This window comes from Pseudorca crassidens, chromosome 14 (assembly GCF_039906515.1).
Source record: "Pseudorca crassidens isolate mPseCra1 chromosome 14, mPseCra1.hap1, whole genome shotgun sequence".
NCBI classification, from domain to species: domain Eukaryota; kingdom Metazoa; phylum Chordata; class Mammalia; order Artiodactyla; family Delphinidae; genus Pseudorca; species Pseudorca crassidens.
In genome coordinates, this window is record NC_090309.1 from 73,274,653 (window position 1) to 73,302,327 (window position 27,675).

The 27,675-nt window shown below is 37.7% G+C and overlaps 1 protein-coding gene and 1 pseudogene across 8 annotated transcripts in view; one reads left to right on the forward strand and one right to left on the reverse strand.

Annotated features, from left to right (window-relative positions):
- Nucleotides 1-27,675, reverse strand: part of NCOA1 (nuclear receptor coactivator 1) — a 254,204-nt gene that overhangs the window by 153,655 nt on the left and 72,874 nt on the right. The window contains exon 3 of one of the 8 annotated variants that reach the window (XM_067703563.1): nt 7,023-7,107. The exons of the other annotated variants lie outside the window; for them this stretch is intronic. The gene's annotated coding sequence lies outside the window, so the exon portion shown is untranslated. The remainder of the gene's footprint in view (nt 1-7,022; nt 7,108-27,675) is intronic. 8 annotated transcript variants of the gene reach the window in all.
- On the forward strand, nt 17,911-18,281 carry LOC137205706 (thioredoxin pseudogene; annotated as a pseudogene).

A 27,675-nucleotide genomic window follows, 5' to 3' on the forward strand; every position in this document is an offset into this window, starting at 1 on the left:
TTTGTGTCCCCCTAGAGGGGTGGGATTGGGAGGGTGGGAAGGAGACACAAGAAGGAGGGAATATGGGGATATGTGTATACGTATGGCTGATTCACTTTGTTATACAGCAGAAGCTAATGTATCATTGTAGAGAAATTACACTCCAATAAAGATGTTGGAAAAAAAAAAAGATAAAAAGTGATCTGAAAGTTATAGGCTTATTACAAGTCAAATAAAAACCAAAGTGTGTTTTAGAAACATAATCATATAAGAAAAGAGTAAAAGAGTAAATAAAAAGTAAAAAAAATAAGAGTAAATCTGTAAGAAAAAACAAGGAAATTTTGAAAAAGAAGAGTAATGAGGGTAGATATATCCTAATGATTATGAAAGCAGTTGTTGATATGCTTTTCCCATTTGCATTTCCTTCTACTTACTTCCCTACTATTCTATGAGTAGCATCCATTTCCTTGGAGAAGTTTAAATATAAAAGAGAAATATTTAATGCTCACCTTCTGAATTAAAGAAAAGATTTTGCAGCAAGATTAAGTCTTAACAGTCTGGTTTTCCCAAAGAAGGAAAATTTTTTTAACACTAATATTTTCTGACCAAGCCTGAAAGACTCAGAGTACAGTTTCTTCCACTTTGTAGAGCAGATATCCCTTCTGCTCATGACAGCTAGAACATAATGCCTACTACCTAGGGTAGAAGGAGGATAAAACCTAGAGACTGTAAATTAAAGCCTCAAATTCCTGATTCTGGCCAAAGGACTGTGGGATAAAGAAGTAGAACAGAGACAGGAGAAGCAAGTGATCAGCCCAGTACTCCCATTACCCTCTCCAGCTGGAGGTTGCAAAAGGAAAGGAATGTTTGAAGGAGTGGGGAAATCTGGGAGTTAGAATGGATTTTGCTCTGCTTCCTGTTGAGAAAGTGCGAAGTCACTGCCTTCCAGTAACATCCTGCACGGCCCCAACTGCCCTGCCCCCCAACCAAACTTTTACCTCCCCTCATGCACATCTAGCACAAGCTGGAGAGAGCCACATCAAAGCATAGGCACAGAAGCACAATCAGATTGAGGAAGGTGTGAGATCGGCTCTGGGGTCTCCCTTTTCTCCCCTGTGCCATGGAAGGCTCTGGGAAATTCCTGGGTGCTGTAAAGTAGTTCAGGAAAGGTAACTTAAGATGCTGGATGTTGAGTTTGCCAGAAGAGGTCATTGTCATAGGGGCAAAGTAGCTCCATAGCAGAGGCCTGGAAAAGAGACCACCTGGCTAGCGAGTCAATGGGAATCCCTAGCCAGACATCAGGTTACCTGTGACACCTGGGAAGATGGCAATACATCCTGGGAACCAAGAAAACAGATCTCAAGTAACATCAGTTGTAAACTTCAGCTTCAGATATCTGAAGAATACCCAAGGACAAAAGCACCACAGTAGTCACAATTCCAGGGAATAGCCTGACCAGTTACTTTAAAGGAGAGACCAGTGAGAAACAGAGAAGATAGCACATGGATTGAGGGTTCTGGTATCCTTCCATGATTACAAGGTCACACAAGCACCCATAAGTCTGGATTCCATTGTGGGAAGGCATGAGAGAAGAGATGATACTTGAATGACTAGTATCCAAACAGAGACTGAAATATCCAAAGAGATCAATTTAAATTACCACATAAGACTTAGTTTACCAGCTTGGAGTAAGACTGGTACTCTTCCTCCAGTTACCCAGTTCCCAGAGTTCATCAAAAGGAAGAGATGACTTATAGAAAAATAAAGAAGCTATATTTTCTTTGCACACCTAAGTGAGTATGAGTAAGCTGTGATCCTGCTACAGATTTTATGATGTTTATTTTATGTGAGTATTCAAAAGAAAAACTTCTTGGCGTAATAGAAATCAACATCGCTTTAAGAGTAACAATGGACTTCCAGTTCAAGATGGCAGACTGAGCGTCTATCTCTTCTCCTTCTTAAACACCTCATGCCAGGCCACAGAACAAATGAGTGAAAAATCACCGAAGATGACCAGTACAACTCTGATGATAAAGAGTAAATGCTGGCCACAGCACTTACTGTGGGTTTAAAGTCTCTGTCAGAGGGCTTATAGTGTGAACTTTGAGTTGAAGATAATAGCAGGTTAAGGACAATCTCGATAGACTGTGATCGAGGGAAGATAACTCAGAACTAATCAGAACTCTCCCTGCAGATAAATTCCTTCCCTATAGCAGAAGTTGAAGGAGGGACAGGGACAAGCTTGTTAGCCTGGTCTTTGCAAATGCAAAGAAAAGGGGTGGGGTGGGGAGGAATCCACATCCCATTTACCACAGCAAGTAGGAAACCAACTGGCAGAGTCCTGTGGTCAGCAATGATATTCAGTGGAAGACAATGCTTTGTAAAGGAGAACACTGACCTGTACCAAATTACACCAGTTACCAAGATGTTACCAGCATCAGAATCATTTAAACTGTTTAAGTGCATACTGAATCATACTGGTGCACCCCAGACATACTGAATCAGATTTTTTTGTGAGTGAAGCTAGGAATCTGCATTTAAACTGGGTCCCCAAGGAATTGTTACATGTATTCAAGTTGGGCAACCACTGATTTAGACATTCATTTAAAAATTCTATAAAGAAGAAAAGCCAAGAATCACCAGCTACTTAATGAAAACTAAGAGAGGCACTAAGGTGAAAAAGCACAGGCACCATGACCCACAGAAGAGAGAGTAAAGCAAAAAAAAAGAAATAAGATGTTTAGCTTATATTTGTATCTTCAGAGAGATTCAAGAGGTCAATATAGGGGCTTCCCTGGTGGCACAGTGGTTAAGAATCCACCTGCCAATGCAGGAGACATGGGTTCGAGCCCTGGTCCGGGAAGATCCCACATGCCGCAGAGCAACTATGCCCATGCGCCACAACTACCGAGCCTGCGCTCTAGAGCCTGCAAGCCAGAACTACTGAGCCCGTGTGCCACAACTACTGAAGCCCGCGTGTCTAGAGCCTGTGCTCCGCAACAAGAGAAGCCACCGCAATGAGAAGCCCACACACCGCAATGAAGAGTAGCCCCCAATCACTGCAACTAGAGAAAGCCCACGTGCAGCAATGAAGACCCAACGCAGCCAAAAATAAATAAATTTATTTTTTAAAAAAAGAGGCCAATATATCCATAAAATAAAAAAACTCTGTTCATAAAATATAGCAACCAACAAAAAAGAATTTTTAGAAAATAAAAATAATTTTCAAAATGAAATAACGTGACTTTCAGTGACAGCCAAGATGGTAAGCCCATTACATCTCTCCCACTAGTTGGCCATCTGCATAACTAGTAAAAACTTTGGAGAGAATCCTAAAAGCAACTACCTGAGAACTCTGAAAAATAAACAATGGCAGGCACATTGGGGAGGGAAGTCAAAACTTGAAGAATAAGCAATAGGGCAGTGAGTTTACTCTATTTTGAAAACCCTTTCTTTGTTTACCACTTTAACATGAGGGTGGGTAGAGTCCCAGAATTACGCAGCAGAGGCACATAGCAAAAACTCCAAGAGAAAGCCCCTCTTTCTCACTGGAGTAAAAGGGTCATCTGCAAGCTGGAAAGTGTATAAGTTTGGGGGTGAGGTTTCCAGTTCCTTTTCTTTTCTTTCTCTTCTGACCCACTCTGAAGACAGTCCAAGTTATAAAGCTATACTACTGAGGCAGGAAACCTAAAAGCCTAAGAGAAAACTGGCCCCAACCTCCTAAGGAACTAGAAAAAGGAGCCATCGTTGTATGAAGAGTATTGGAGTGGGGGAACTCCTCACTTCTCCTTTTTTTCCCCCTAACCTTTCAACCCAGGAGGGCCTCAGTGGGGTATAACTGTGCAACAGTGAGGTGCGGGGGGAGGGGGTAGCACCAAGACTCTGAGAGAAAGCAACTTCAGCTTTCTAATGAGAAGGCCAGGAAAAGACCCCTGGGAGCCAGAGAACATAAGCAAAGTCCCCAAGAGTACAGAGACAGAGAGAATTCCACAAGGTGCATAAGTATAGATAATAAAGAGGTATCATTTTTTCCCCCAAATGAATCTTTAACCCAATGCAATTCTAATCAAAATCCTTCATATCCTTATTGTTTTAACTTGATGAATATATTCTAAAGTAAGTCTGTAAGAATTACTACCAAAAAAAAGAGCAAGACAAACATTTTTGAAAGTCTAGTGAGAGAAAATTTCAAAGTTACATTAAATAATATAACATTAAAAGAGTATGGGGGGCTTCCCTGGTGGCGCAGTGATCGACAGTCCGCCTGCCGATGCAGGGGACACGGGTTCGTGCCCCGGTCTGGGAAGATCCCACATGCCGCGGAGCGGCTGGGCCTGTGAGCCATGGCCGCTGGGCCTGCGCGTCCGGAGCCTGTGCTCTGCAACGGGAGAGGCCACAGCAGTGAGAGGCCCGCGTACCGCAAAAAAAAAAAAAAAGAGTATGACAGGGCTTCCCTGGTGGCACGGTGGTTAAGAATCCACCTGCCAATGCAGGGGACACGGGTCTGAGACCTCATCCGGGAAGATCCCACAGGCCGCGGAGCAACTAAGCCCGTGCGCCACAACTACTGAGGCTGTGCTCTAGAGCCCACGTGCCACAACTACTGAAGACCGTGTGCCTAGAGCCCATGCTCAGCAACAAGAGAAGCCACTGCAATGAGAAGCCCGTGCACCGCAACAAAGAGTAGCCCCCGCTCGCCGCAACTAGAGAAAGCCCACACACAGCAACGAAGACCCAACGCAGCCAAAAATAAATAAAATAAATTATGTAAAAAAAAAGAGTATAAATATATAGCATAAACATAAACATAAAAAAAAGCATAAACATAAAAAGAGATCAAAAGAACATTATATAGACAGACAAATACACGTATATATGGGAATCTTATATATGATAAAGGTAGACTTCAAACAGTGGGCAAGAAAAGAAACATTCAATAAATGCTATCAGAAAGAATTAACTAATTTACGAGAAAAAAGTTAGATTTCTACATAACATAATTATAAAAATTCTGAAAGATTAAACAAAAAATATTTATGCAGATGGCCAACAGGTGTATGAAAAGAAGCTCAATATTGCTAATTATTATAGAACTGCAAATTAAAACTACAATGAGGTATCACCTCACACCAGTCAGAATGGCCACCATTAAACATTAAAAAGTCTACAAATAACAAATGTTGGAGAGGGTGTGGAGAAAAGGGAACCCTCCTACACTATTGGTGGGAATGCAAACTGGTGCAGCAACTATAGAGAACAGTATGGGGGTTCCTTAAAAAACTAAAAATAGAGTTACCATATGATCCTGCAATCCCACTCCTGGACAAAACTCTAATTCAAAAAGATACATGCACCCCAATGTTCACTGCAGCACTGTTTACAATGGCCAAGACCTGAAAGAAACCTAAATGCCCATCAATGGAGGAATGGATAAAGAAGATGTGGTACATATATACAATGGAATACTAAAAGAAGATGTGGTACATATACACAATGGAATACTACTCAGCCATAAAAAAAGAACAAAATAATGCCATTTGCAGCAACATGGATGAACCCAGAGATCATACTAAGTGAAGTAAGTCAGACAGAGAAAGACAAATACCATATGATATCACTTATATGTGGAATCTAAAAAAATGATATAAATGAACTTATTTACAAAACAGAAACAGACTCAGACATACAAAACAAACGGTTACTAGAGGGTATAGCAGGTTGGGGGGGAGGGTAAACTAGAAGTTTGGGATTAACAGATATATACTACTATATAGAAAATAGATAAGGACCTACTGTATAGCACAGGGAACTATACTCAATGTCTTGTAATAACTTATAGTGGAAAAGAATCTGGAAAAGTGTATATATATATATACACATCTGAATATAACTGAATATATATATATAACTGAATCACTTTGCTGTACACCTGAAGCTAACACAACACTGTAAATTAACTATACTTCAATTTAAAAAATGGTTAAAAAAATTTTTAAATGATAGAAGACCAACAGCCAATAAACATATGACAAAAAGAAGTCAAATAATTGCAACTTAAATGACATTCCTTTTCTTTTCTTTTAGATTCCCATTATGTTTTTAAAATTTAAAAAAGTCTAAGTATATGTGTGTGTCTGCATTCACTTAAGTGTGTCAAATCTTTGGATTTTTCTACACTGAAAAAAGAAAAGAGAAAAAATTAGAAGAAATCTGAATACATACTTATCTTCTAAACTTCTATACATAAGAAAGAAAACATATAAAATTAAAAGGCAAGGGCTTCCCTGGTGGCGCAGTGGTTGAGAGTCCACCTGCCGATGCCGGGGACACGGGTTCGTGCCCCGGTCCGGGAAGATCCCACATGCCACGGAGTGGTTGGGCCCGTGAGCCATTGCCGCTGAGCCTGCCCGTCCGGAGCCTGTGCTCCGCAACGGGAGAGGCCACAACGGTGAGAGGCCCGCATACCGCAAAAAAAAAAAAAAAATTAAAAGGCAAATAAAAAGGGTAAAAGTATTTGTTTTGACACTAAGTATCAAGAACCTTAGAAAATGTTGATGCCCCCCTGAGAAACTGTCACAATTTAGGAAAGTCTTCAATTCTAGACTCATGTTTGACAGCTACATGACCAGATAAATCACACACCACTTTGAGCAGCAGTTTCTTCATTGTTAAATATGAATACAAGCCACTAATTCTCAGGGTCGTTGTGATATTTAAAAGAGCAACAAAGCACGTAAAAAAGTCTCAAAAGCTATAGAGGAGATGGTTGACCCAAGGCCTGTGAACTCTGGGGGACTTCAGAAGGTCCTCGAACTCTCTGAACGTCTGTGAATGTTTGTGAAAAGTAACTACAGCTTTAAGTAAACCCTCCAAGGGGCTCCTGATCCAAAAGAAAACTGAAAAGCACTACAAGCAAACAGCAAAATCAAAGTGAAGATATTCTCCCCGCTTGATGCGTCCAGCTTCATGTCTGGCACATACAGGCCGAAATCAGGAACTCACTATAAAAATCCAAGTAGTATTTAAGAGGATATTAAACTTACCCCATTTATTTCAAAACCCCTCAGAACAGTACTTAATGATTTCTTAGCATATTAATTCAACCTCTGACGTAGTTGTAAAGAGAGCCTGAAATCAGGAAAACAGTATTACAGTCAGTCATAGCTATTTGGATCAATCACATGAAATTAATGCAATCCGCTCTAGAAAATGAGAGTAGGGGTGGGGGTGAGGGTGGTGGCAGTAAATAAATTTAATATATTTAAAGTAGTATTCTAAATTCATTAAGATATTCATAATTAATACATAAGCTACCTTGGGACATTCTCTTGAAGCAAACAAAAACTAGAGGTTTTATGTATATATTTTTAATAAAATGGGATATAGAAAATTATTGCTCTTTCTCCAAAATAATTAAGACTAAAAGATTAATTCTAAAACTTCTACTTCTAGATGGCGAGCCATACTTTCATTTAAAAAAAAATTTAAAGCCCTATAAGTGAGGCACACTGATAAAATTCTACCCAGTCAAGCATATGGCAAGCAGACTAAAAGGTAATATTAATTAAAATGAAAACTAAATAATTAAGAATTTAAAGTACTTGAGGACTTCCACTTCCGGGAAGGTGGAATAGCTATATTTTTCCCTATTCTTCTCACTAAGTAAAACTAAAAGTCCTGGACAACATATATAACAAACATAAGAAGACTCTAGGGCTTCCCTGGTGGCGCAGTGGTTGAGAGTCCGCCTGCCGATGCGGGGGACGCAGGTTCGTGCCCCAGTCCGGGAGGATCCCACATGGCGCGGAGCGGCTGGGCCCGTGAGCCATGGCCGCTGAGCCTGCACGTCCGGAGCCTGTGCTCCGCAACGGGAGAGGCCACAACAGTGAGAAGCCCACGTACCGGGAAAAAAAAAAAAAAGAAGACTCTAAAGGTGGAGAAATGAAAGCAGATCAGGTAGAAATCACCAGATCTAAGGAAAACAACATGGTGGTGAGTTCTATGGGTTTTCTTCTGTGCCCTATATATTCTAGACTTGGAGTTGAAGAAGCTGGCAACCTAGAAATACCAATAGGCCCAGACCCTCCAAAAAACCAAACAAACAAAACAAATTCCTGTTCTCCCAGCCAAAAGATCAGGAAAGAAACAATCTAGACAAAAAGCTGTTATACCCAGACAAACACTATAAAACAAAACAAAACAGAACTGTGGCGCCAGCATCACCAGCAAAGGTCAAGTGGAGAGCCTGGACTTCCACCTCTGCCAAACTGTGACAAGGCACCCCATACTCCGCACCACAGGGGTGTCAGAGAAGGCCATTTGGGAGTTGGTCCCTACCAGGTGACAATGAGACCTCCTTCCGCTTGGTGTCAGTGAAGACCACATGGAAAGCTTAGATGTCCACCTGGCAGTAAGAAGGTGTACTTCCCCCTTCCTGGTGTAGGCTGGTGTCAGAAGAGGCCTAGTGGAGTCAGGCCTTTCACCACTGCCCAACAGTAAAAAGGCCCTCCCCTCCCCCTCAGTACAGGTGTACACTGAGGCACACCTGCCTTCCCAGCCAAGGAAAAGTCAGTGGAGGCCAGAACTCCCATCCCTGACAAGCAGTAATGAGGAATCTCCCACCAACTTGAGAGTCAACAGAGGCAGAGTGAGGAACTTGGACTTCTATCCCCTCTGGGCAGTAATGTGACAGAGCACTCCCCTCTTTCCCATGTTGGAGCAGTGCCAGAAGAAGCCAACTACATCAGAATGTGTAAATAAGATCCTGAGTCGCAGAACATAATATCCAAAATGTCCAGGTATCAAATAAAAATCACTCATCATAACAAGAACTCTCATAACACTCATCATAACAAGAAATATGTCAAACTGAATGAAAAAAGACAATCCACAGAAGCCAATACCAAGATGAGGAAGATGGTAAGATTATCTGATGAAGACTTTTTTTTTTTAGTGTTAAGTAATATTTACTGAACATATATTATGTGCTTAGCTAATGCTATAAACATATTATACATATTAACTCTACCCTTACCATAATTCTGTGAAGCAGTTACTGTCACTAATTACTGTTATTAATCCATTTTACACATGTGAAAAGTGAGGTACATAGAGATTAAATTACAGATAAAAACCCCAGAGGTTGCCCGGATTCATAAAGTTATTGAGAGGTAGATCCTGGCTTAGAACCCTGATGGCACCCCTCCTGACATAATGTTTGAAGTGGCCATTATAAAAATGTCTCAAAGAGCAGTTATGCACATGCTTGAAACAAATAAACAAAAAGATAGGGAGTCTCAACAAAGAAAAAATACACCAAAAAGAAAAGACTTCAGAACTGAAAAAATATAAAAACTGAAACAAAAGACTCAACAGATGAGAACTACAGTAGAATGGAGAGGAAAGAGGGAAGAATCACTGAACTGGAAGACAGAACAACAGAAACTACCCAATCTGAACAACAGAGAGAAAAAACTGAAAACAAATAAACAAAGCCTTGGGGTCCTGTGGGACTACAACAAAAGACTTACCTTCCAGGACTTCCCCGGTGCAGTGGTTAAGAATCCGCCTCCCAAGGCAGGGGACGCAGGTTCAAGCCCTGGTCTGGGAAGATCCCACATGCTGTGGAGCAACTAAGCCCATGCACCACAACTACTGAGCCTGCGCTCTAGAGCCCACGCGCCTAAAGCCTGTGCTCCACAAGAGAAGCCACCGCAATGAGAAGCCTGTGCACCGCAACGAAGAACAGCCCTTGCTCACCACAACTACAGAAAGCCCGCATGCAGCAATGAAGACCCAACGCAGCCAAAAATTAATTTATTTTTTTAAAAATAATAATTTTTTTAAAATCTTAAAAAAAAATTTATCTTCCATGTCATCTGAGTCCCAAAAAGAGAGAAGAAAGAGAGTAAGACTGAAAAAGTCCTCTAAGAAACAAAAACTTGTAACTTCTCAAGCTTGGCAAAACACACAAACTTACAGACTCCAGAAGCTAAGTGAATCCTACACAGCATAAGCCCAAAGCAATCCGTATCAAGACAGTTCACAGTTAAACTTCTGAAAACTGAAGACAAAGAAAATGTAATGAAAACGGCAAGAGAGAAATGATGCTTTAACTATAGGGGAAAAACAAATCAAATGATAGATTTCTTGTCTGAAACAAAAGAGGGGTGAAGGAAGTGGCACTGAAGTCCACATCTGATCATGTGTTTCTATATCTGTTTTTCTCTTGTTCATGACTCTTGGCATGCCTGGAATCTGGAGATTGAATGTCAGGTATTGCATAACAAAAACTGTAGAGGCTGTGACTGATATTATCTTTTTCAATAGAAGATTTTCTTTAGTTTCTGGTAGGCAACAGGAGCTAATCCAATAAGAGATTAAGCTAATTTGAAGCCAATTTTCAATCATATTAAGACTTATCAACATGCACCCCAATGTTCATAGCAGCATTATTTACAATAGCCAAGATATGGAAGCAACCTCAGTGTCTATTAAGAGATAAATGAATAAAGAAGATGTGGTATATGTGTACACACACACACACACACACACACACACACACACACTCACACAATGGAATACTACTCAGCCATAAAAAAGAATGAAATTTTGCCATTTGCAGCAACATGGATGAACTTAGAGGGTATTATGTTAAGTGAAATGAGTCAGACACAGGAAGACAAATACTGTATGATAACACTTATATATGGAATCTAAAAAATAAAACAAACTCGTGAATATAACAAAAAAGAAGGAGACTCACACATATAGAGAACAGATTAGTGGTTACCAGTGGGGAGAGGGAAAGGGGAGGGGCAACACAGGGGTATGGAATTAAGAGGCACAACTATTATGTATAAAATAAGCTACAATGATATATTGTACAACACACGGAATATAGCCAATATTTTATAATAACTATAAAACTTTAAAAATTATGAATCACTATATTGTACACCTGTGACGTAACATTATACATCAACTATACTTCAATTAAAAAAAAAAAAAAAAGACCTGGTCTCCTTCTCTGGTTCACCCTTACTGTTAGGATATAGTTATTTAGAGATCTCAACTGAAAGCCTCAGATATGTATCAGAACTCCTCTCTTTAGTACCATGAGACTGCTGAAAATTCTGCTTAGCTTCTCAACCTCTTAGTAGTCACCTTCAGCTCAACTTTTCTGCCTATTGGCTTGTGCAGTTTACTAATCTGCAACAAATTCTGGTGGAAACATGGTTCAGGCTTTTGGTTCAATTCTCTATGCTAACATTCTCTTCACCATCTTGGTCATTCAAGCTCTAGATGCCTTGGTAACCCTGAACTCCAACAGTCTCTCCACCCCTGTAAGATGACCAAAAGGTCTCCTCAGTTTCTGTTTCTTAGCAACCACTGTATGTTCAACTCTCCTGCCTCTTCGTGGTATCATCTACAAAGAGAAAACTCCCCGAGGGATTATTTATGTGCCTTTTCCCATTGATAAAATTCAAAATTCAAAAATAAAAACTCTTGGCAAGGTAAGAACAGAAAATGAACTTCCCTACTTTGTTAAAACCTATCAGAAACCAATGGTAAACATTATACCTATGAATAAAGTAACAGATGCATTCTCATGTATGTTAAGAACAAGTTAATAATGTGCGAAATCACATGTACTATTCAACACAGTACTGGAAGGCTTACTCAATGCAATAAATTAAGGAAAAAAATATATTAATGCTAGAAAGGAAAAGACTCCCCAAAAGTCATTATTTACATATAACGTGAATATCTATCCTTATAAAACTCAAAGGGAATATAAAACTCATAAAGACAGATCTCTGTCCTTGTAGAAATTACATTCTAGATTTGGGGAGAAGGTAAGAAAGATAGGTAATAACAACAAACATACTAAATAGGTAAATTATCAAATCTGCTAGAAGGTGACAAATGCTGTGAAAATGTAAAGTAAAATAAAGGAGGGAAAGGGGAAATCAGAACTGGGAACAGACGGACTACAATTTTTTTTTAAAAATCAGAATCACTCCGTCCCAGAAGAAACAAAAATAAAAATTACCTAGGAATAAAGAATTCTGTGGAATATGAGTAAGGTCTTCTAGTAGAAAACTAAGTTTCCAAAAGAACAAAACTTTCGAGTTTGAATGTAGAAACAGTCAATATACCTAATAAAAATAATTTTCCTCAAATTAATATATAAATCCAGATAATATCCTAGCAGAATTTTTCATGCCTCTTACGAAGTATATTAATAACGTAGAGAAAAGACATGTATATGCATATACATATATATTTAAATAACAAAGAGAATTATGAAAACAACAAACCAGTTTTATTTATCCTACCAGATATCAAAAGTAAAAAAAAAGGAAGAAAAAGAAAAAAAAAGTCAGAGGATAAAATACCTAAACATGAAAACTTAATCTCAAGTTATTGTTATTTAATGGGTATAAAGTTGCAGTTTGCAAGATGAAAAAGTTCTGGAGATCAGCTGCACAAGGTGAATGTACTTAATACTACTCAATTGTACACTTAAAAATGGTTAAGATGGCAATTTTTATGTTACGTGTTCTTTATAATTAAAAAAATGTAAGTGAATACTTTTATGCCTCTAGGCAAAGAAACCTTTCTCACATAAACTAAAAAGTACACATAAGTCATAAAGGAAAAGACTGACCTGACTGGTATAATTTCTGTATACCAAAGGACAATATAAGCAAAATGAAAGACTAGTAAAAACCTAAGAGAAAATATCTGGCATCATAAAAACAGGAAAAAAGAAAAAAAGGATGAGTAATCAAAAGACCTAAAGAAATTCTACAAATCAATAAGAAAAATGTTCAACAACCAACAGGATAAGAAACAAAGCATACTGTGAATAGGCAATTCCCGTTAGAAAAAATACAAATAACCCTAAAAAATAAAAAATAGGAAAATAAAACCTTACTAGTAATTAGTGAATTAAATATTAAAGACTAAGAAGACATTTTCCAAAAAATTTGAAAGCTAGACGGTAACAGTTCACAAGTGTATGAAATGATACTCTCAAAAACCTAATGATAAAGGTATAGACTGAAACAACAGTTCTGGAAGACAATCTGGCAAAATCTTCCAAATCAAAACTGCATGTATCGGGACTTCCCTGGCTGTCTAGTGGTTGGGACCTCGCCTTCCAGTGTAAGGGGTGCAGGTTTGATCCCTGGTTTGGGGGGCTAAGATCCTACATGCCTCGGGGCCAAAAATCCAAAACATAAAACAGAAGCAATATTGTAACAAATTCAATAAAGACTTTAAAAATGGTCCACATCAAAAAAAAATCTTAAAAAAAAATTGCATGTATCATCACCCTATATATGTGCCTCCTTATAGAAAATGACAACACTTTCTATAAAACAGTCTTAACAAAAAGAAATCAAACCTGAATCACATCAAGCCTCCATACTTAACTAAAAATTTACAGAAAATGCAGAGAACAAAAAACAAGTTAAACAATGCCATGGGATGCAATAAGCAAGAGCTAGAGTATGGAAAAAATGTGCAGGGCAAACCACCCAGTCTCTTCAATCAATACTGCAAAATTTAAAAAAGAGAGACAGGGAGGGAAGGATGGGAGGAAGGAGGGAGGGAGGAAGAAAGGAAGCTGGAGACAGAGAAAGAAAGGGGAATCAGGGAGATGGAGTGAAAGAGAGAGAGAAGGGATGGGAGAAAGAGAGGGAGGGAGAAAAAGAGGAAAAATAGTTTGAAAGACTTTTTTTTAAAGGTGTATCAACCAATCAAACTGTAAACTTCATCTGGATCCTAATTCAAACAAGTAAAAAAATATGGAAGAAAATGTTTCTGACATTAAAACAGTTTAAAATTTGAACACTGACTGAATATTTAATGATACTAAAGAATTATTGTTGGGCTTCCCTGGTGGCGCAGTGGTTAAGAATCCGCCTGCCAATGCAGGGGACACGGGTTCAAGCCCTGGTCTGGGAAGATCCCACATGCTGCTGAGCAACTAAGCCTGTGCGCCACAACTACTGAGCCTGCGCTCTAGAGCCCCTGCTCCACAACAAGCGATGCCACCACAATGAGAAGCCTGCACACCACATCGAAGAGTAGCCCCCACTCTCTACAACTAGAGAAAGCCCACGTGCAGCAAAGAAGATCCAACACAGCCAGTAAGTAAATAATTAAATAAATAAAAATTTTAAAAAAAGAATTATTGTTAATTTTCAAGTGTGATAATAGTGTTTTTCTCCAAAAAAAAAAGACCTTATATTTTCCAGAAACACATGAAATATTTGCAGATCAAATGACACGATGTCTCAATTTGTTTCAAAAATGTGAGAAGGGATAAAGTGAGAGTACAGATAAAACAAGATTGATCATGGGATGATAACTGTTGAAGGTGAGTAGAAGTTCACTCTTCTATTTTGTCTACTTGAAAATTTCCCTATAAAACATTTAAAGTGCATATACCATACGGTTCAGCAATTCCACTTCTTTTTATCTTAAAGGAACTATCATGCAGGTGCATGAGAAAGTACATACAGGACACTCCTGACTCCACTGTTTGTAGTTTTAAAAAATTATAAACAATCTGCAGTAAAAACCCTGAGGGCCCAAATAAAACTGGTACAGCTATCGTACAAAACACAATGCAGAAACTGAAAATAACAACAACAAAACACAGATCTAAACATGCTGGAGAGTGAAAAAATCATACTGCCAAAATATATAAATATACCCCTTACAAAAAATAATCCATACAATACTATATATTTCCTACAAATATGTGTGTATATATGTATACTTACATATATAAATCAGTGTATATATGTAAGTACATAAATATAAATGGACTGAAAATATCTGAAAAGATAGACACCAAATAGACACCACGGAGAGAAGAGGAAAGAACCAGGACTGTAGAAATGCTCAAGATGGACTTTAGTTTCACCAATCTTTTTAGCATTTCAAAAAGGAGAATTACTTCTGTGGGTAAAACTTATGTTTAAAAAAAGAACATTAATTCACACTTTTGCTGTCTCTTTGCGAATCAATGAATCTTTTTTGACTTTTGTACAGAACCAGAACCAAGATATACCTCCTAGAAAATTAACTATAAAACATACCCTTCTCTAAATCAAGAACTTATAGACAAGAATGTAATCAATCTGGGAAAAAAATATTAGGTTCAACCACACAAAACTGCCAACATTCTAACATTTTTGCCTTCAAAAAATGGCAATTTCATGAGTTTGACATAATAGATTTTCGTATAGCAACACTAGCATTGCAGGAAATTCATTATATTTATATATACTCTACTCCCGAAAATTTGTATGAAAACTAAAATGTGTGAAAAGATAAAAGGGGGATACTATTAAGTTTTTCAAAAACATGTATGTCCCTAATTTCACCTAACCTGTTGTCAACATTATAATTACGTTTCCACATTTTCTTAAAAATCTGTTCTCTTACTTCACACACAATATTGGATTAATGTTCTTTAATCCAATAAGCGCTGACTGAAACCAAAGATTTGTAATTTTCATCTTGGTCTTAACTAATATTCAATTTATAAGCATACTTATCATTCTCAGCTGAATTTCTTTAATCTTCTACTCATTTTTACAAAATAAGAGCAAATATAATAATATACCAAGAACTGCATAAGTAATTTTTTTTAAGATGGTAACACTTTTGAATCCAAAATATTGGATAGACACAACTAGGCAAAATCATGTTAGTTGGTAACTGAGTCTCATTTATTCACATGAAAAGCAGAGTATAATGTACAAAAATATAGGTTGTATTAAAAAAAGTCAAAAGGAGTGCTTGTAATTATAATTATTCTTATCATCACAAGATCCTAATACCAAAAATAGACTTCAGGAATTGGGTTTTACCAAAATTTGTGGGAAAGATGCAAGAAATGTCTTATTTTCTATTCTTCCTCTTAGATCTTCAATCTATCTCCCATCAATGCATTCTCCACACTGAAGATCAAAGAGACTTCATAAACCTCTCTTTTAAAATGTCTTGATCAGGTCATTCCCCTGCTTAAAGTCCATTAAGTCCTACAAGGACTAAATGATGTGGTTACTCTCCATTCTTCAGTCGTACCATTTTTGCTATTTTTGCCATTGTTCTCTGTGTTCCAGGTATGTACTCTTTTTTCTTTTTACTTTAGCTTCACTTTTTAAAAATTACATTTTGTAAACTATCATACAATAAAAGAAATTTTTTTGCATGTACAGTTCTATGAGTTTTAGCAATACATATAGAGTCATGTAACCACCACCACAACCACAATACAGAAAGTTCCATTACCCCAACAGAAACTTCATCCAGTTGTCACAAGAATCAGTAATTTATTCCTGGGCTTCCCTGGTGGCGCAGTGGTTAAGAACCCACCTGCCACTGCAGGGGACATGGGTTCGAGCCCTGGTCCAGAAGATCCCGCATGCCGCGGAGCAACTAAGCCCGTGCGCCACAACTACTGAGCCTGCGCTCTAGAGCCCGTGAGCCACAACTACTGAGCCTGCATGCCACAACTACTGAAGCCTGCATGCCTAGAGCCCGTGCTCCGCAACAACAGAAGCCACCACAATGAGAAACCCGCGCATTGCAACGAAGAGGAGCCCCCCCTCACCGCAACTAGAGAAAACCTGCGTGTAGCAACTAAGACCCAATGCAGCCAAAAATAAATAAAATAAATAAATTAAAAATAATAATAATAATTTATTCCTTTTTGTTGCTGAATAGTAATCTACTGTACGGATGTACCATCATTTATCTATTTACCCGTCAGAAAAACATCAGGTTGTTTCTAGTTCGGGGTGATTATGAATAGAACTGCTATGAACATTTGTGTAGAGATTTTTATGTGAAATTAAGTTTTTGTCCTCTAGAGTAAGTACCCAGAGGGTGGTTGCTGGGTTATATGGTACTGTATGTTTAACTCCATAAAAAAGTACCAAACTGTTTTCCAAAGTGTAAAAAAAAAATCATTAAGGTTAACACCACCACGCCACCAGTGATAATAACGTTGATACTGTACTCCGCGATATAATGTAAAGAAAGGGGTCCTTCACCTCTTGTAGTATTCTTCCCAAAACACTATAGCCCAAGTGTAATCATCGGAAAAACATCAGACAAACCCAACTGAGGGATATTCTACAAAATACCAGACCGTACTATTCAAAAGTGTCAGCGCTATCAAAAAGAAGGAAAGACTAACAAATTTCACCCTGTACTACCTTTGCAACTTTTCTGCAAATTCCAAATTTTCTTTTTTTAAAAGAAATGATTTTGATTTTAAAAGAAAATGATTTTTAAAAGAAATGATGATTTTGAACATCTTTTCACGTATTTATTTATCAACCTTATATCCTCTTTGACGGAATGTCTATGTCTTTTGCCCATTTTTAAACTTAGCTATTTGTTTCTTTACTCTTGAGTTTTGAGAGTTCTTTATATATTCTTAACATAAGTCCTTTATTGGATACGTGATAGTCAAACATTTACTCCCACTTTGTAGCTTGTATTTTTATTTTCTTAACAGTGTCTTCCACAGAGCAAAAAGCTTTTAATTTCTATGAAGTCCAATTTATCAATTTTTTTCCTTTAGTGGATCATGCTTTTGGTGTCATATCTAAGTATTCTTTGCCTAACCTCAAGTCACAAATATTCTCCCTTATGCCTTCTTCCAAGAACTTTACAGTTTCACAGTTTACATTTAGATCTATGATGCATTTTGAATTAATTGTTATATAAAGTGTGAAGTATAAATCAAGATTCTTTTTTGCATATGAATGCAAAGCCAACACCATTTACTAAAAAGGTCACTGTTTCTCTCCTGAATTGCTTTTGCAACTTTGTCAAAAATCAACTGGCCAAAACTCTGTCCAGCCCCTTGGATCCATTTTCATTGCTTCCACCGTGAGGTCGCTCATCAGACCCCAGCAGCCAAAATGGTGAAGCAGATTAAGAGAAAGTATGCTTTTCAGGAGGCCTTGAACAATGCAGGAGAGAAACTCCTAGTAGTCGACTTCTCAGCCACATGGTGTGGGACTTGCGAAATGATCAAGCCTTTCTTTCATTCTCTCTCTGAAAAGTATTCCAACGTGGTGTTCCTCAAAGTAGATGTGGATGACTGTCAGGATGTTGCTTCAGAGTGTGAAGTCAAATGCATGGCAACCTTCCAGTTTTTTAAAAAGGAACAGAAAGTGGGTGAATTTTCTGGCACCAGTAAGGAAAACCTTGAAGCCACCATTAATGAATTAACCTCATCATGTTTTCTGAAGACATGACCAGTAAACAGCCATTGGCTGTTTAAAACTTGTAATTTTTTATTTACAAAAAGGAAAGGTCAAGTATAAACACTATATACCTAACTGCCATCTGATAAGTGACAATAAAATATTAACTCTACCCTTTTAAAAAAAAACATCAACTGACGATATTTCTGTGGATCCTATTTCTGGACTGTCTACTCTGTTCCAATGATCTATGCATCTATCCCTTTGCCGATACCACACCATTTTTATTTCTGTACTGACATTCTTTTAGTACCTCCAATATGCTCCTTCGTTACTTCAAGAACTTCAGATATGCTGGTTCTGTCTTCCTGCACATTCTTCCGCTCTCACCTAGTAACTCCTAACTCATCTTTCAGAATTTTAGCTTAAATGTCACTTTCTCAGGAAAAACTCTGCATCATGAAAGTCAGAGAGGTTTCAGGAGAAAGCAGAAAAAAATCAAGATGCATCAGTCCAATAGGGCAGCAGTCCCCAACCTTTTTGGCACCAGGTGCTGGTTTCGTGGAAGACAATTTTTCCACGGATGGTGGGGGGGATGGTTCAGGCAGTAATGCGAGTGACGGGGAGCAGCAGACGAAGCTTCCCTCACTAACCCACCCTGCCACTCACCTCCTGCTGTGCGGCCTCGTTTCTAACAGGCTGTGGACTGATACCAGTCCACAGCCCGGAGGTTGGGGACCCCTGAAATAGGGCATCCAGTTACCAACTCAGCAAGAGTCAGAGACTACCAATGACTTTAAGAAGTTATTAGGATTTCCTAAGCTTTGTCACACCTCTGTGTTTATTTCTGTCATGACCAGCACCCCTTCTCTACCTCTTACTCCTACCTTTCCCGTAAAGCTTAGCTATAAAATCCTAAAAGCAAAAAAGGGAAAGTGTACTTATCATGCTGGCAAGTAAGGGGGAGCTGCCAATACGTCACTCCACTTCTGCCCTGGATAAGTGTTGGAGATAGAAAAGAGTCTCTAAGGAACAGAAGAAAGTGGATGAATTACCTAGGACCTAGACAAGGAGAAAACTAATCTAGGTTTAACAACAAAAAGGTACATCCCCCAACAAAAAAGCTAAGACAGTAATGTGGAAGACGCTGATCTTTGTATTAAGTAATTACAATTTAGAGAACTAGTTAGGAAAGGAAGGTTAAGACTTCTTTTAAAGAACCTCTTCCCTTAAAATGCCAAGTAGTTGACAGTAATGATTTCAAAATACTATAATCAGAAAAAAGAAAAGCAAAGTTAACTAGTATTTTCTGAGCATTGTTATATGCCAGGGACTGAGAAGGATATTTTATGTATGTGTTCTCATGTAGTGTTTATAAAAAATCTGTGAAGTAGATATTATTATTTCTACTTTATAGAGAAAGAAATTGAGTTTATACAGCTAGATTAGTTCTATTTCCTCTTTGTTCTTATTCTCGTAACTTGTTTTTATAACTATATGCATGAAAAAATAAAGCAATATACAAAAAGATCTCAACTTAAATGAGAAAAGACAATTAACAGACACCAGTACTGAGATGACAAACATGTCTGAATTATCTAACGAGGATTTTAAAGCAGCTATCAGTAAAATGAACCAAAATGCAATTACAAACACTACTGAAACAAATGGGAAAACAGAAAGTCACAGCAAAGAAACAGAAGACATAGAGAAGAATCAATGGAAATTTTAGAACTGAAAAATACAATAGCCAAAATTAAATTCAACGGATGGTCTGAACAGCAGAATGTCGATAACAGAAGGAAGAGTCGATCTTAAAGAAAGTGAACTTAAAGATCGATCAATAGAAATCATCCAGTCTGAAAAAGAGAAAAAGAAATAGATTGAAAAAAATAACGGAGCCTCAGGGACCTGTGGAACAATTACATAAGATCTAACATTCACATCATCAAAATCCCAGAAGAAGAGGAGAGAAAATGTGGGCTGAAAACTTATTTGAAGAAATAATGGATGACAGTTTTTCAAATTTGGTGAAAATCATAAACTAACAAATTCAAGAAGCTGAGCAAACTGCAAACAGGTTAAACCCAAAGAAATCCAAACATACACACATTATAATAAAGTTTCTCAAACTAAACACAAAGAAAAAAATCCTGTAAGCAGCCAGAGAAAAACAATGCATTACCTACAGGGGAATTTCTCATCAGAAAACCATGGAGGCCAGCTGTACCAATTCCAAAACAATGCATGAGTACTTCATTCCCTACTTTATTACAGTTATTCAATAAGTACAAAAAGGTACTAATGGAGGCCAGCTGTACCAATTCCAAAACAATGCATGAGTACTTCATTCCCTAATTTATTACAGTTATTCAATAAGTACAAAAAGGTTATTCACTATTGTTTCAGTTAATTACCCAGGAGGTTGAACTCTTTTCCTTACGTTTGTTTACTCTATGTAAACTCTATTTTGACCTAATGGACACGACTTTATCAATGTACTTACTGGAATCTTAGTGTTGTAAATATTTTTAAAATATTCATAGTTATTTTAGATAGGATTTAAGGTCAAATTTGTAAATATTTTCCATTTTGTTATTTTTCTTTTTAATTTTGTGCTGGTTTTTTCATATAGATGTACTTAATTTTTTAGTCAATTTTTGAGTCTTCTTATTTTGGGTTACTATTTGCATAGTTTCACTAGTTTTCCAGTTTTTAAAAAGTTAACCATACATTTGCATACAGACAGGTTCAACACTAATTTTTCTAACTGCTACCTGATCACCTCAAAAATTAATGAAATAATTCTATCACTTGATAGACTTTATGCTTGCTATTGTATACTGAATTCCTAAATCATATTTTCTCAATTCTAAAAATGCTTTTCTTAAAATAATATTTTTAGGTTTCTGAAACTAGGAGAAGTATCAGAATTAATGTCCAAAAAAGGTACCAGTAGTTAAGCAAAAGAGTAAGTTGTGATGTATGTAACTGCTTGCCCATGTGTAAACCTATGGGAAATACCTTCCCATAGAAGGTATCTGTTTATCCAAATATCACCACAGCTGAATTTACTGCACAGATAAACTCACAAGCCTTTGAATTTTAAGTTAAATCTGAAAGCCTAACTGTCGCTTGAAAATGTTTTCAGAAAGCACTGAAATAAAAAGCTATTGTGATGCAAAAATTGTCTGTTGCGAGACAAGCAAGAGCAATTAAAGGCAGTAGAAATTACCCAGTCCCTCAAAATAGATCACAGAATTAGCAGAGCTGGGAGACACTGGTGTGACCAATTTACATTTTACAAAGTACTATTACCCAAGGGCTGGATATCTGTCAAAAGTTTCCAGCTGACTCAAAAAAGAAGTTATTTAATTCACAGTTTATAGAAAAACTGAAACCATGAATTTAGCCAACAAAGAAAAGCAGTTAAATTCCAAACATTTCCCATATGACTCAAAACTATACTGACAATCATAATGTATAGAAAAGCAGCAACAGGTGAGGAAAATCAGTATGTCAGTATGAAAAAGGATTAGATACACTCTTGCATTACGATTCCAAAGAAGATGGTATAGAAACTGTATGGATAAATGTATGCTTCTGTCAATTAATTTCTAAGAAGGATGTGAAAAATAAATTTAATGTTTCTTCTTTCTTTAAAGTATATTCAATCAATAGTATATATCACAATTAATAGTCTTAGAATTGAGAAAATGCACTGTGTGTATATATGTGTGAATATATTTGTCTATGTCTATTCAGTCACTTATTTGCTCATTCATTTCTGGGTAAAGGAAAGCAAGAACAGAGAAGCAGGAACAAAACTAAAGATAATAATGAATAAAGATCAAACCCTTCCAAGATCCTAAAGGTTACTGTGATGCAGAAAAACACATGATGAAGTAAATACAACCCAGTGAAAAATGACAACCAGATAGATAACTTACTAGCAAATAACATAGCCAAAAAAACCCTGATAAAATTAAAGGTAATAGCAAATTGAAATAGCTGAGAAAAAGTAAGTAAAAATAGGTCTTAATTCAGTTGAAAATAAGAGTATTAAGAACTTATTAAAACTATGTAGTACCTAACCAAGATTCAGAATACCATAATTCTTGATCAACCACCCTACCACTGCAGTAGGTTCCAGAGAATGAAAGTGAGAAGGGATGTACCAAAATTGCCTGTTTATTATTATCAAAGGGTTTGGACCATAGGCAACTAGGGACTCCTCTGCCTCAGTTACAGTTAAGCCTAACACCTGAAACACTGAGAACAAGCCAAATGATTTCCTGGCTTCTTTTATTTAGGTCCACATCTTAACCCACAGAAAAGAAGGGAAAGATAATCGAGTACTTCTACAAACAGCCATGATGGAGTAACAGGGATCTGATTAATCCTTCTGGTTATACAACCAAACTGGATAAAATAAACAACAGCTTTCAGCTATTGGACAACAGTCAAAGCAGGAGTGGGATCCCTGAGAAAAGGGGAAAAAAATTAGGTGAGACCTCCAACTGCCTCACTTTACACCCCTGAAGCAGTTTCCAGGATGCAGGGTAGAGAGGGAGGACTTCAACAGAGCCTGGCAGTCTCAGAGAGTTGAGACAGACTGACAATGTTCAGGGAAGCCAAAGCAGCCAGAATCTGGTTAAAGCGTACCAGAGAGAAGGGACCTGCAGACACAGAGCTCTGGAAATCTGTAGAGGTCTCCCCTCAAGTCTTTGACAGGTCATCTGCGAGAGGAAACTACCTAACGTTGGGGAAAGGACCAATGAAAAACAAATAGGTCAAAGAAGTCCCAAAACTCATACAAGGGTAGAGATAATTTGTATTCCCACCAAGTAGAGTGAAAAGACCTCATAATGATAGGGATAGAATAGGATAGTTATACAGGTAGTTGTAGAAGTCCCACTAAGGGACTATAGATAGAGAGGGAAACCTAGGAAACTTTGGGAGACCACTGTTAAGTTAATGATCGTTCAAGAAAGCTATTGGAACGTCGTGGAATGAAGCAGCCTTGCTTAACTATAAAGCCATAAATAAAAGCACAAGATATGCCCCAGGCCATTAGGTGGAAGAAAAATGTCACCACCCTTCTACTGACTTGAATAAGTGCTATGATAATCCTAGTTTGACCTCATAGGGTGAGACACTCTCCTGAATGATACGAAGAAGGAACTAGTGATGTAAGCCCCATGTCTACTCGAAGAAGGCAGTCTTTTCCCCTCCCCCTTTCCTTTGACTATAAAATTGTAGCCCACTTAATCCTCAGGGCAGAGCTCCCTTGCCTGCCTGCTTGCATCTCTTACAAGCGTCCTATATTAATAAATCTACTTCTTGCCTATCACTTTGCCTCTCGCGGAATTCCTTCAGCGCTAAGACATAAGGAACGTGAGTCTCAGTAAGTCCAGATACCAGGTGAGTGACTCTAATTAAAAGACCGTGGGTTGGAGTCCCAAACAGAGTTTTGGCCTGGTTTAAGTCCTGGCCGCATGCATTCAAATCCCTGCTGCATGTGTTCAAGTCCCAGTCTGAGTTACACGGTTTTAATAATACATGAAACATTAAGTAAAGTCCTCAAAGAGTAGCAACTCTAAATTAGCTCAAGGAAATAAGGATACCCAGGACCCACCCTACCAAAGCTTCCTCAAAACAAAGTGAATCGCAAAAAAACATCAAAGTGATTTCAAAAAGTTTAACTGCATGCCAAATTTAGACCAACATTACTTAAAGGAATACAACAAAATCCAACACCCGGCAACATAAAATTCACAATGACATCCAATGAAAATTTACAAGGCATATAAACTAAAAGGAAAATATGACCTACAACCAAGAGACTAACAGATCAATAAAAACAGACACAGAACTAACAGATAGACGGAACTAAGCGGACAAAGTTATTAAAAGAACGACTATATATATGCTCAACATGCTCAAGAAGGCAGAGAAAGACATGGCGATGTTTAGGTGAGAAGGGCAAGATTTTTTTCAAGCCCAAATGAAATTTCTAGAAATAAAAAACACAAGATCTGAAATGAAAAATACACTGGATGGGATTAATAGCAGATTGGACAATTAATCTGAAAACACACAATAGAAAATATCCAAAATGAAGCACAAAAAGAAAAAACAGAAAGGGAGAAAGGGAGGAAGGAAGGAACGAGGGAGGGAGGGAGAAAGGAAAAGAAGGGGAACACCAATAATTTGTAGCAATACATCAAACTAATATACATGTAATTGGGGTCTAAAAGCTAGAGGGAAGAAGGTGATAGGAAAAAATATGTAGAGAAATAATAGGCAAATGTTTTTCAAGCCATAAACCCACAGAACAAAGAGGCTCAACAGAATACAGGAAAGATAAACAAAGAAAACCACACTTAGAAATATCATAATCAAACTGTTGAAAACCACTGATTAAGAAAAAATGTTAAAAGTTGACAGAGGTAAGGAAAAAGACTCATTATGTACAGAAAAAGACTTCTCATTGGAAACTATGCAAATGAGAAGTCAGTGTAGTGACACTGCTAAGTACTGGAAGAAAAAAAGTCAACTTAAAATTCTGTATCCAGGGTTTCCCTGGTGGCGCAGTGGACAGGAATCCACCTGCCAATGCAGGGGACACGGGTTCAAGCCCTGTTCCAGGAAGATCCCACATGCCACAGAGCAACTAAGCCCGTGCTCCACAACTGCTGAGCCTGCGCTCTAGAGCCCGAGAGCCACAACTACTGCAGCCCGCACCGCTGGAGCCCCTGCTCCGCAACAAGAGAAGCCACCGCAATGAGAAACCCATGCACCACAATGAAGAGTGGCCCCCGCTCACTGCAACTAGAGAAAGCCCATGTGCAGCAACAAAGACCCAACTCAGCATAAATAAATAAATAAATAAATAATTCTATATCCAGTTAAAATATACTTCCAAATGACTATGGAAATGTTTTTAGACAAAGGCTGAGAAAAATCCATTATAAGGCATGCAACTTTTTTTTTTTTTTTTTTTTTTTTTTTTTGCGGTACGCGGGCCTCTCACTGCTGTGGCCTCTCCCGTTGCGGAGCACAGGCTCCGGACACGCAGGCTCAGCGGCCATGGCTCACGGGCCCAGCCCCTCCAAGGCATGTGATATCCTCCCGGACCGGGGCACGAACCCGCGTTCCCTGCATCGGCAGACGGACTCTCAGCCACTGCGCCACCAGGGAAGCCCCTGCACACCTTTTTAAAGAAATGTTCTTTAGGCAGAAGGAAAAGAATATCAGATCAAAATTTGGATCTACATGAATATCAGATCAAAATGTGCATCTACACAAAGGAATGAGGAGTACTAGTAACACTAGTAAATATATTAATAGATATAAAAGACATCTTTGGGGCTTCCCAGGTGGCGCAGTGGTTGAGAGTCCACCTGCCGATGCAGGGCACGCGGGTTCGTGCCCCGGTGCGGGAAGATCCCACATGCCGCGGAGCGGCTGGGCCCGTGAGCCATGGCCGCTGAGCCTGCGCGTCCGGAGCCTGTGCTCTGCAACGGGAGAGGCCACAACAGCAAGAAGCCCGTGTACCGCAAAAAAAAAAAAAAAAGACATCTTTGTCTAAGGTTTTAACTTCTGGATTTGCTTTTTTTTTTTCCTCAATTGTCTTAATTTCAAAAAAAATCTGTGCTTACAGTAGAAACTAAAAAACTAATCCCCTGAAAGAATCTCACTCCCATGAAGTAACCATTGTGAAGATATTCATAACATTAATTGGGCATATTTCCATCTTTTTATAATCTCCAGAACTATTTCTCACCATAGGAATTATATATTCCTTGAAAGCTAGAAAAGACTCACTGGCAAAACAATCTGGCCCCAGAACCAATTTTTTGAGAAAATTACTCGAACTTTTCTTCCATAGTTTTCTGGGTTGCCCAGATTTTCTTCTTCTTAAAGTAGTTTGGGCATTTAATTCATTTCAGAGAGATTTCAAATAAATTGGCTTATGGTTACTAAATAGAACTCTCTTATAATTCTAAAAATCTCTTTTCTGCTTTTATGTCCTGTTTATTCTTCCTTACTTTGGTTTTCTATCTTTTCCTTGATAAAATCAGTCAGATATTTACTTTGTTTTTTAACCTTAAGAAGTAGCTCTTAGATTTTTTTTAATTCTACAGTTTGTTTTTCAGTTCATCTGTTTCTGCTTTTATCTTATTTATATCCTCCCTTTCTCCCAGGCACTAATTTTGTTGGTTTTATTTGTTGTTTTACTAAAATCTGAGGTTGAGTACATTTCTTTTTCAAAAATCAATTTTCTAAGGTCAATATCAGTCTTTGCCTAAGTCTGTATTTAGTTTGCTATATAATCAGTTATTGTATACTTGATCTCCTGGTTGATTCAATATGATTTAAGAACATTTTCTGTTTGATTTTTCCAAGTGGTTGGAGTAGCACATTTTAAACTTCTGTTATAGTGAGAGATTGGACATGTCTAGTTTTAGCTTTTCTGGAGTTTACTGACGTTTTCCTCCTGGCTTAACCTAATTTTTTTTTTTTTAATGTTGCACAGTCAACTGGAAAAGTATACTTAATCCGAAATTTAAATGGAAGCTTTATAAGTAACTAAATAAACCACGTTACAAGCAATACAGGTCTTACACTATACTTCAGGCTTTCAATTTTTACTAGCAGGAAACGCATCCATATATGAAGAGTAAGGTCAGACGTTCTCAATCTTACACCTAACCTAATTTTAGTTTACACTGCTAGACCTGTCATAGGCAGAGTGTTTTTTAATAATATAAGGAATTTCTAATTCTAAGCAATGTCCAAAAATTCTCGAAAATATTAATAGCTATTTAAATTCATTTCCATGTTCATTTTTAATTGAAATAGGTGGTTAAAGTGATAAAAATACTTGAAAGTCACTCCATATCAAACACCATTTCAAAACCAATAAGGCATCCCTCCTTAAAACAGTAAAATGTGATTTGACTAGCATGATAGAGCTATGACTTTTCTTGTATGAGACACTACACTCCAACTAATAATTAGTGACTACAATAACTTTTCAGGAGCCCTATCATATCATAAAATTATACTGAACTAGCAAAATCCCTAAATCCCTGGTTTTCCCAAATCCACGCTTTTGCAGCTTGTTTAAACTAGAATTCGCTTTCCTTTTCAATTCTGATTAAAAATCAGTTTCTGAACTCAAGCTTTTGGTTTCACTCCAAGATGAAGAGATGGAAGAATCCTGGCTCTCCTGTGAGTTAATTTCAAAGTACACCTTATTAAGATTCATTTTCCTCCTACAAAAAAAATTTTTTTTGGTGTTTTATTTTGCTATGCAGAGTTTTTTATTTGCATACGTATATATGTAATAACAGTTTACACTTCACAGGGTTACTGGGATAGTATCTGAAAATATATATTTAAGTATCTATCACATTGCCTGCTGCATAGTAAACAC